We start from the raw sequence: 12,500 nt of genomic DNA on the forward strand, positions 1-12,500 counted from the left end.
CACTCTCTCAGGTAATACAGACACACACACACACACTCAGGTAATACAGACACACACACACACACACTCAGGTAATACAGACACACACACACACACTCTCAGGTAATACAGACACACACACACACACTCTCAGGTAATACACACACACACACACACACTCAGGTAATACAGACACACACACACACTCAGGTAATACAGACACACACACACACACACTCTTAGGTAATACAGACACACACACACACACACACTCTCAGGTAATACAGACACACACACACACACACACACACACACACACACACACACACACACACACACAGGTAATACACACACACACACACACACACACACACACACACACACACACACACACACACTCTCAGGTAATACAGACACACACACACTCTCTCAGGTAATACAGACACACACACACTCTCTCAGGTAATACAGACACACACACACACACTCTCAGGTAATACAGACACACACACACACTCTCAGGTAATACAGACACACACACACACACTCTCAGGTAATACAGACACACACACACACACTCTCAGGTAATACAGACACACACACACACACACTCTCAGGTAATACAGACACACACACACACACACACTCAGGTAATACAGACACACACACACACACACACACTCAGGTAATACAGACACACACACACACACACACACTCAGGTAATACAGACACACACACACACACACACACACTCTTAGGTAATACAGACACACACACATATACTCTCAGGTAATACAGACACACACACATATACTCTCAGGTAATACAGACACACACACACTCTCAGGTAATACAGACACATACACACTCTCAGGTAATACAGACACACACACACACTCTCAGGTAATACAGACACACACACACACTCTCAGGTAATACAGACACACACACACACTCTCAGGTAATACAGACACACACACACACTCTCAGGTAATACAGACACACACACACACACACTCTCAGGTAATACAGACACACACACACACACACTCTCAGGTAATACAGACACACACACACACACACACACTCTCAGGTAATACAGACACACACACACACACACACACTCTCAGGTAATACAGACACACACACACACACACACACACACACACACACACACACACACACACACACACACACACACACACACACACACACACACACACACACACACACACACACACTCTCAGGTAATACACACACACACACACACACACACACTCTCAGGTAATACAGACACACACACACACTCTCAGGTAATACAGACACACACACACTCTCTCAGGTAATACAGACACACACACACTCTCTCAGGTAATACAGACACACACACACACTCTCAGGTAATACAGACACACACACACACTCTCAGGTAATACAGACACACACACACACTCTCAGGTAATACAGACACACACACACAGACAGACTCAGGTAATACAAACACACACACACACACACAGACAGACTCAGGTAATACAGACACACACACACACTCTCAGGTAATACAGACACACACACACACTCTCAGGTAATACAGACACACACACACACACACTCTCAGGTAATACAGACACACACACACACACTCTCTCAGGTAATACAGACACACACACACTCTCTCAGGTAATACAGACACACACACACTCTCTCAGGTAATACAGACACACACACACTCTCTCAGGTAATACAGACACACACACACTCTCTCAGGTAATACAGACACACACACACTCTCTCAGGTAATACAGACACACACACACACTCTCTCAGGTAATACAGACACACACACACACACTCTCAGGTAATACAGACACACACACACACACTCTCAGGTAATACAGACACACACACACACTCTCAGGTAATACAGACACACACACACAGACAGACTTAGGTAATACAAACACACACACAGACAGACTTAGGTAATACAAACACACACACAGACAGACTCAGGTAATACAAACACACACACACACACACACACACACACACACACACACACACACACACACACACACACACACACACACACACACACACTCTCAGGTAATACAGACACACACACACACACACTCTCAGGTAATACAGACACACACACACACACACTCTCAGGTAATACAGACACACACACACTCTCTCAGGTAATACAGACACACACACACTCTCTCAGGTAATACAGACACACACACACTCTCTCAGGTAATACAGACACACACACACACACTCTCAGGTAATACAGACACACACACTCTCAGGTAATACAGACACACACACACACACACACTCTCAGGTAATACAGACACACACACACACACACTCTCAGGTAATACAGACACACACACACTCTCAGGTAATACAGACACACACACACACACTCTCAGGTAATACAGACACACACACACTCTCAGGTAATATAGACACACACACACACACTCTCAGGTAATACAGACACACACACACACACACTCTCAGGTAATACAGACACACACACACTCTCAGGTAATATAGACACACACACACACACTCTCAGGTAATACACACACACACACACACTCTCAGGTAATACACACACACACACACACACACACACACACACACACACACACACACACACACACACACACACACACACACACACACACACACACTCAGGTAATACAGACACACACACACTCTCAGGTAACACACACCTAGGTAATACAGACACACACACACACTCAGGTAATACAGACACACACACACACTCAGGTAATACAGACACACACACACACACTCTCAGGTAATACACACCTAGGTAATACAGACACACACACTCTCAGGTAACACACACCTAGGTAACACAAACAAGCACTCAGGTAACACACACACACTCCGCTAACACGCACACACACTCAGGTAACACACACCTAGGTAATACAGACACACACACACACTCTCAGGTAATACAGACACACACACACACTCTCGGGTAATACAGACACACACACACACACTCTCAGGTAATGCAGACACACACACACAAACACACTCTCAGGTAATACAGACACACACACACACACTCTCAGGTAATACAGACACACACACACACACTCTCAGGTAATACAGACACACACACACACTCTCAGGTAATACAGACACACACACACACACTCTCAGGTGATACAGACACACACACACACACACACACACACACACACACACACACACACACACACACACACACACACACACACACACACACACACAGGTAATACAGACACACACTCTCAGGTAACACACACCTAGGTAATACAGACACACACACACTCTCAGGTAATACAGACACACACACACTCAGGTAATACACACACACACACACACAGGTAATACAGACACACACTCTCAGGTAACACACACCTAGGTAATACACACACACACACACACACACACACACACACACACACACACACACACACACACACACACACACACACACACACACACACACACACACACACTCTCAGGTAATACAGACACACACACACACTCTCAGCTAACACACTCTCAGGTAATACAGACACACACACACACACTCTCAGCTAACACACTCTCAGGTAATACAGACACACACACTCTCAGGTAACACACACACACAGACTCAGGTAACACACACCTAGGTAACACACACCTAGGTAACACACACACACAGACTCTCAGGTAACACACACCTAGGTAAAACACACACTCAGGTAACACACACCTAGGTAATACAGACACACACACACACTCTCAGGTAACACACACACTCTCAGGTAATAGACACACACACATACACAGACTCAGGTAATACAGACACACACAGACTCCGGTAATACAGACACACACACACACACACACACACACACACACACACACACACACACACACACACTCTCAGGTAACACACACCTAGGTAACACACACACACACACAGACTCAGGCAACACACACCTAGGTAACACACACACAGACTCAGGTAACACACACCTAGGTAACACACACACAGACTCAGGTAACACACACCTAGGTAACACACACACACACACACACACAGACTCAGGTAAAACACGCCTAGGTAACACACACACACACAGACTCAGGTAACACACACACGCAGACTCAGGTAACACACACACACACACACACACACACACACACACACACACACACACACACACACACACACACACACACACACACACACACACACACACACACACACACACACACACACACACACACACACACACACACACAGGTCACACACACACACAGGTCACACACACACACAGGTCACACACACACACAGGTCACACACACACACACACACACACACACACACACACACACACACACACACACCACACCACACCACACCACACCACACCACACACACAGGTCACACACACAGGTCACACACACAGGTCACACACACACACACACACACACACACACACACACACACACACACACACACACACACACACACACACAGGTCACACACACAGGTCACACACACACACACACACACACAGGTCACACACACACACACACACACACAGGTCACACACACACACACACACACACACACAGGTCACACACACACACACACACAGGTCACACACACACACACACACACAGGTCACACACACACAGGTCACACACACACACACACACACACACACACACACACACACACACACACACACACAGGTCACACAGGTCACACACACACACACACACACACACACAGGTCACACACACACACACACAGGTAACACACACACACACACACAGGTAAAACACACAACTAGGTAACACACACACACAGACTCAGGTAACACACAACTAGGTAACACACACACACAGACTCAGGTAACACACAACTAGGTAACACACACACACACACACACTCAGGTAAAACACGCCTAGGTAACACACACACACACACAGACTCAGGTAACACACACACACACTCAGGTAACACATACCTAGGTAACACACACACACAGACTCAGGTAAAACACGCCTAGGTAACACACACACACACACACACACACACACACACACACACACACACACACACACACACACACACACACACACACACACACACACACACACACACACACACACACACACAGACTTAGGTTACACACACACGCAGACTCAGGTAACACACACCTAGGTAACACACACACACACACACAGACCCGGGTTACACACACACACACACACACACACACACACACACACACACACACACACACACACACACACACACACACACACACACACACACACACACACACACACACACACACACACACACACACACACACACACACACACACACACACACACAGACTCAGGTAAAACACACACTCCATATTGAACATTTATTCAGTTACTGTGGGTCCAGACCAGGGACCAGACATCAGTTACTGTGGGGAGCAGAACGTCTCTCTCTCTCTACTGTGGGGAGCAGAGCGTCTCTCTCTCTCTATCTCTACTGTGGGGAGCAGAGCGTCTCTCTCTCTCTATCTCTACTGTGGGGAGCAGAGCGTCTCTCTCTCTATCTCTACTGTGGGGAGCAGAGCGTCTCTCTCTCTCTATCTCTACTGTGGGGAGCAGAGCGTCTCTCTCTCTCTCTCTATCTCTACTGTGGGGAGCAGAGCGTCTCTCTCTCTCTCTACTGTGGGGAGCAGAGCGTCTCTCTCTCTACTGTGGGGAGCAGAGCGTCTCTCTCTCTCTACTGTGGGGAGCAGAGCGTCTCTCTCTCTCTACTGTGGGGAGCAGAGCGTCTCTCTCTCTCTCTCTACTGTGGGGAGCAGAGCGTCTCTCTCTCTCTGGGAGCAGAGCGTCTCTCTCTCTACTGTGGGGAGCAGAGCGTCTCTCTCTCTCTACTGTGGGGAGCAGAGCGTCTCTCTCTCTCTACTGTGGGGAGCAGAGCGTCTCTCTCTCTCTACTGTGGGGAGCAGAGCGTCTCTCTCTCTCTACTGTGGGGAGCAGAGCGTCTCTCTCTCTCTCTACTGTGGGGAGCAGAGCGTCTCTCTCTCTACTGTGGGGAGCAGAGCGTCTCTCTCTCTCTACTGTGGGGAGCAGAGCGTCTCTCTCTCTCTCTACTGTGGGGAGCAGAGCGTCTCTCTCTCTCTCTACTGTGGGGAGCAGAGCGTCTCTCTCTATCTCTACTGTGGGGAGCAGAGCGTCTCTCTATCTCTACTGTGGGGAGCAGAGCGTCTCTCTCTCTCTACTGTGGGGAGCAGAGCGTCTCTCTCTCTACTGTGGGGAGCAGAGCGTCTCTCTCTCTCTACTGTGGGGAGCAGAGCCGTCTCTCTCTCTCTACTGTGGGGAGCAGAGCGTCTCTCTCTCTCTCTCTACTGTGGGGAGCAGAGTGTCTCTCCCTCTCTCTCTCTACTGTGGGGAGCAGAGCGTCTCTCTCTCTCTCTCTACTGTGGGGAGCAGAGCGTCTCTCTCTCTCTCTCTACTGTGGGGAGCAGAGCGTCTCTCTCTCTCTCTCTACTGTGGGGAGCAGAGCGTCTCTCTCTCTCTACTGTGGGGAGCAGAGCGTCTCTCTCTCTCTCTCTACTGTGGGGAGCAGAGCGTCTCTCTCTCTCTCTACTGTGGGGAGCAGAGCGTCTCTCTCTCTCTACTGTGGGGAGCAGAGCTCTCTCTCTCTCTCTCTCTACTGTGGGGGGAGCAGAGCGTCTCTCTCTCTCTCTCTCTACTGTGGGGAGCAGAGCGTCTCTCTCTCTCTACTGTGGGGAGCAGTCTCTCTCTCTCTCTCTCTCTCTCTACTGTGGGGAGCAGAGCGTCTCTCTCTCTCTACTGTGGGGAGCAGAGCGTCTCTCTCTCTCTACTGTGGGGAGCAGAGCGTCTCTCTCTCTCTATCTCTACTGTGGGGAGCAGAGCGTCTCTCTCTACTGGGGAGCTCGTCTCTCTCTCTCTCTACTGTGGGGAGCAGAGCGTCTCTCTCTCTACTGTGGGGAGCAGAGCGTCTCTCTCTCTCTACTGTGGGGAGCAGAGCGTCTCTCTCTCTCTACTGTGGGGAGCAGAGCGTCTCTCTCTCTCTACTGTGGGGAGCAGAGCGTCTCTCTCTCTCTACTGTGGGGAGCAGAGCGTCTCTCTCTCTCTACTGTGGGGAGCAGAGCGTCTCTCTCTCTCTACTGTGGGGAGCAGAGCGTCTCTCTCTCTCTACTGTGGGGAGCAGAGCGTCTCTCTCTCTCTATCTCTACTGTGGGGAGCAGAGCGTCTCTCTCTCTCTATCTCTACTGTGGGGAGCAGAGCGTCTCTCTCTCTCTCTACTGTGGGGAGCAGAGCGTCTCTCTCTCTCTCTCTCTCTCTACTGTGGGGAGCAGACGTCTCTCTCTCTATCTCTACTGTGGGGAGCAGAACGTCTCTCTCTCTCTACTGTGGGGAGCAGAGCGTCTCTCTCTATCTCTACTGTGGGGAGCAGACGTCTCTCTCTCTATCTCTACTGTGGGGAGCAGAGCGTCTCTCTCTCTCTATCTCTACTGTGGGGAGCAGAACGTCTCTCTCTCTCTCTACTGTGGGGAGCAGAACGTCTCTCTCTCTCTATCTCTACTGTGGGGAGCAGAGCGTCTCTCTCTCTCTCTCTACTGTGGGGAGCAGAACGTCTCTCTCTCTCTATCTCTACTGTGGGGAGCAGAGCGTCTCTCTCTCTCTACTGTGGGGAGCAGAGCGTCTCGTCTCTCTCTCTCTACTGTGGGGAGCAGACGTCTCTCTCTCTCTATCTCTACTGTGGGGAGCAGAACGTCTCTCTCTCTCTCTCTCTCTCTACTGTGGGGAGCAGAGCGTCTCTCTCTCTCTACTGTGGGGAGCAGAGCGTCTCTCTCTCTCTCTACTGTGGGGAGCAGAGCTCTCTCTCTCTCTCTCTACTGTGGGGAGCAGAGCGTCTCTCTCTCTCTCTACTGTGGGGAGCAGAGCGTCTCTCTCTCTCTCTCTCTCTACTGTGGGGAGCAGACGCTCTCTCTCTCTCTCTACTGTGGGGAGCAGAGCGTCTCTCTCTCTACTGTGGGGAGCAGACGTCTCTCTCTCTCTCTACTGTGGGGAGCAGAGCGTCTCTCTCTCTCTCTCTCTCTCTCTACTGTGGGGAGCAGAGCCGTCTCTCTCTCTCTCTACTGTGGGGAGCAGAGCGTCTCTCTCTCTACTGTGGGGAGCAGAGCGTCTCTCTCTCTACTGTGGGGAGCAGAGCGTCTCTCTCTCTCTCTCTACTGTGGGGAGCAGAGCGTCTCTCTCTCTCTCTCTACTGTGGGGAGCAGAGCGTCTCTCTCTCTCTCTCTACTGTGGGGAGCAGAGCCTCTCTCTCTCTCTCTCTACTGTGGGGAGCAGAGCGTCTCTCTCTCTCTACTGTGGGGAGCAGAGCGTCTCTCTCTCTCTACTGTGGGGAGCAGAGCGTCTCTCTACTGTCTCTCTCTCTCTACTGTGGGGAGCAGAGCGTCTCTCTCTCTCTCTACTGTGGGGAGCAGAGCGTCTCTCTCTCTACTGTCGTCTCTCTCTCTCTCTACTGTGGGGAGCAGAGCGTCTCTCTCTCTCTACTGTGGGGAGCAGAGCGTCTCTCTCTCTCTATCTCTACTGTGGGGAGCAGAGCGTCTCTCTCTCTCTCTCTACTGTGGGGAGCAGAGCGTCTCTCTCTCTCTACTGTGGGGAGCAGAGCGTCTCTCTCTCTCTACTGTGGGGAGCAGAGCGTCTCTCTCTCTCTCTACTGTGGGGAGCAGAGCGTCTCTCTCTCTCTACTGTGGGGAGCAGAGCGTCTCTCTCTCTCTACTGTGGGGAGCAGAGCGTCTCTCTCTCTACTGTGGGGAGCAGAGTCTCTCTCTCTCTCTACTGTGGGGAGCAGAGCGTCTCTCTCTCTCTCTACTGTGGGGAGCAGAGCGTCTCTCTCTCTCTCTACTGTGGGGAGCAGAGCGTCTCTCTCTCTCTCTGTCTCTCTCTCTACTGTGGGGGAGCAGAACGTCTCTCTCTCTCTCTACTGTGGGGAGCAGAGCGTCTCTCTCTCTCTCTCTACTGTGGGGAGCAGAACGTCTCTCTCTATCTCTACTGTGGGGAGCAGAGCGTCTCTCTCTCTCTCTCTACTGTGGGGAGCAGAACGTCTCTCTCTCTACTACTGGGGAGCAGAGCGTCTCTCTCTCTCTACTGTGGGGAGCAGACGCGTCTCTCTCTCTCTACTGTGGGGGAGCAGAGCGTCTCTCTCTCTCTACTGTGTGGGGAGCAGAACGTCTCTCTCTCTCTACTGTGGGGAGCAGAGCGTCTCTCTCTCTACTCGTCTCTCTCTACTCTCTGGGGAGCAGAACGTCTCTCTCTCTCTCTCTCTCTCTACTGTGGGGAGCAGAAGCGTCTCTCTCTCTATCTACTGTGGGGAGCAGAGCCTCTCTCTCTCTCTCTCTCTCTCTACTGTGGGGAGCAGAACCTCTCTCTCTCTCTCTCTCTCTCTCTACTGTGGGGAGCAGAGCGTCTCTCTCTCTCTACTGTGGGGAGCAGAACGTCTCTCTCTCTCTACTGTGGGGAGCAGAACGTCTCTCTCTCTCTCTCTCTCTCTCTACTGTGGGGAGCAGAGCGTCTCTCTCTCTCTGTGGGGAGCAGAACGTCTCTCTCTCTCTCTCTACTGTGGGGAGCAGAACGTCTCTCTCTCTCTATCTCTACTGTGGGGAGCAGAACGTCTCTCTCTCTCTATCTCTACTGTGGGGAGCAGAACGTCTCTCTCTCTCTCTCTCTCTACTGTGGGGAGCAGAACGTCTCTCTCTCTCTCTCTACTGTGGGGAGCAGAACGTCTCTCTCTCTCTCTCTACTGTGGGGAGCAGTCTCTCTCTCTCTCTCTCTCTCTCTCTCTCTCTCTACTGTGGGGAGCAGAACGTCTCTCTCTCTCTCTGTGGGGAGCAGAACGTCTCTCTCTCTCTCTCTCTACTGTGGGGAGCAGAACGTCTCTCTCTCTCTCTACTGTGGGGAGCAGAACGTCTCTCTCTCTCTCTCTCTACTGTGGGGAGCAGAACGTCTCTCTCTCTCTCTACTGTGGGGAGCAGAACGTCTCTCTCTCTCTCTCTCTACTGTGGGGAGCAGAACTCTCTCTCTCTCTCTCTCTACTGTGGGGAGCAGAACGTCTCTCTCTCTCTCTCTCTACTGTGGGGAGCAGAACGTCTCTCTCTCTCTCTCTCTACTGTGGGGAGCAGAACGTCTCTCTCTCTCTACTGTGGGGAGCAGAACGTCTCTCTCTCTCTCTACTGTGGGGAGCAGAACGTCTCTCTCTCTCTCTCTCTCTCTCTACTGTGGGGAGCAGAACGTCTCTCTCTCTCTCTCTCTCTCTCTACTGTGGGGAGCAGAACGTCTCTCTCTCTCTCTCTCTCTACTGTGGGGAGCAGAACGTCTCTCTCTCTCTCTCTCTCTCTCTACTGTGGGGAGCAGAACGTCTCTCTCTCTCTCTCTCTCTCTATCTCTACTGTGGGGAGCAGAACGTCTCTCTCTATCTCTACTGTGGGGAGCAGAACGTCTCTCTCTCTCTCTCTACTGTGGGGAGCAGAACGTCTCTCTCTCTCTCTACTGTGGGGAGCAGAACGTCTCTCTCTCTCTCTCTCTCTCTACTGTGGGGAGCAGAACGTCTCTCTCTCTCTCTCTCTACTGTGGGGAGCAGAACGTCTCTCTCTCTCTCTACTGTGGGGAGCAGAACGTCTCTCTCTCTCTCTCTACTGTGGGGAGCAGAACGTCTCTCTCTCTCTCTCTCTCTACTGTGGGGAGCAGAACGTCTCTCTCTCTCTCTCTACTGTGGGGAGCAGAACGTCTCTCTCTCTCTCTCTCTACTGTGGGGAGCAGAACTCTCTCTCTCTCTCTCTCTCTCTACTACTGGGGAGCAGAACGTCTCTCTCTCTCTCTCTCTACTGTGGGGAGCAGAACGTCTCTCTCTCTCTCTACTGTGGGGAGCAGAACGTCTCTCTCTCTCTCTCTCTACTGTGGGGAGCAGAACGTCTCTCTCTCTCTCTCTACTGTGGGGAGCAGAACGTCTCTCTCTCTCTCTCTCTACTGTGGGGAGCAGAACTCTCTCTCTCTCTCTCTCTCTCTACTGTGGGGAGCAGAACGTCTCTCTCTCTCTCTCTACTGTGGGGAGCAGAACGTCTCTCTCTCTCTCTACTGTGGGGAGCAGAACGTCTCTCTCTCTCTCTCTCTCTACTGTGGGGAGCAGAACGTCTCTCTCTCTCTCTCTACTGTGGGGAGCAGAACGTCTCTCTCTCTCTCTCTACTGTGGGGAGCAGAACGTCTCTCTCTCTCTCTCTCTACTGTGGGGAGCAGAACGTCTCTCTCTCTCTCTCTCTACTGTGGGGAGCAGAACGTCTCTCTCTCTCTCTCTCTCTACTGTGGGGAGCAGAACGTCTCTCTCTCTCTCTCTCTACTGTGGGGAGCAGAACGTCTCTCTCTCTCTCTCTCTCTCTCTACTGTGGGGAGCAGAACGTCTCTCTCTCTCTCTCTCTACTGTGGGGAGCAGAACGTCTCTCTCTCTCTCTCTCTCTACTGTGGGGAGCAGAACGTCTCTCTCTCTCTCTCTCTACTGTGGGGAGCTCTCTCTCTCTCTCTCTCTGTGGGGAGCAGAACGTCTCTCTCTCTCTCTCTACTGTGGGGAGCAGAACGTCTCTCTCTCTGTCTCGTCTCTCTCTCTCTCTCTCTCTACTGTGGGGAGCAGAACGTCTCTCTCTCTCTCTACTGTGGGGAGCAGAACGTCTCTCTCTCTCTCTACTGTGGGGAGCAGAACGTCTCTCTCTCTCTCTACTGTGGGGAGCAGAACGTCTCTCTCTCTCTCTCTCTCTCTCTACTGTGGGGAGCAGAACGTCTCTCTCTCTCTCTCTACTGTGGGGAGCAGAACGTCTCTCTCTCTCTCTACTGTGTGGGGAGCAGAACTCTCTCTCTCTCTCTCTACTGTGGGGAGCAGAACGTCTCTCTCTCTCTCTCTCTCTACTGTGGGGAGCAGAAACTCTCTCTCTCTCTCTCTCTACTGTGGGGAGCAGAACGTCTCTCTCTCTCTCTCTACTGTGGGGAGCAGAACGTCTCTCTCTCTCTCTCTCTCTACTGTGGGGAGCAGAACGTCTCTCTCTCTATCTCTACTGTGGGGAGCAGAACTCTCTCTCTCTCTACTGTGGGGAGCAGAACGTCTCTCTCTCTCTCTCTCTACTGTGGGGAGCAGAACGTCTCTCTCTCTCTCTCTCTCTCTACTGTGGGGAGCAGAACGTCTCTCTCTATCTCTACTGTGGGGAGCAGAACGTCTCTCTCTCTCTCTACTGTGGGGAGCAGAACTCTCTCTCTCTCTCTCTCTCTACTGTGGGGAGCAGAACGTCTCTCTCTCTCTCTCTCTCTACTGTGGGGAGCAGAACGTCTCTCTCTATCTCTACTGTGGGGTAACACTGAGCTTAACTCTGGCTAATTACTAATACGTTTCCCT

At 51.4% G+C, this 12,500-nt stretch overlaps 1 protein-coding gene across 2 annotated transcripts in view; it reads left to right on the plus strand.

The window, feature by feature from the left end:
• The window catches only part of LOC124014287 (F-box/WD repeat-containing protein 7-like), a 100,813-nt gene that overhangs the window by 29,755 nt on the left and 58,558 nt on the right, over window positions 1-12,500 (plus strand). The gene's annotated exons all lie outside the window — the stretch shown is intronic.

Source organism: Oncorhynchus gorbuscha, linkage group LG25, assembly GCF_021184085.1.
Source record: "Oncorhynchus gorbuscha isolate QuinsamMale2020 ecotype Even-year linkage group LG25, OgorEven_v1.0, whole genome shotgun sequence".
NCBI lineage: Eukaryota > Metazoa > Chordata > Actinopteri > Salmoniformes > Salmonidae > Oncorhynchus > Oncorhynchus gorbuscha.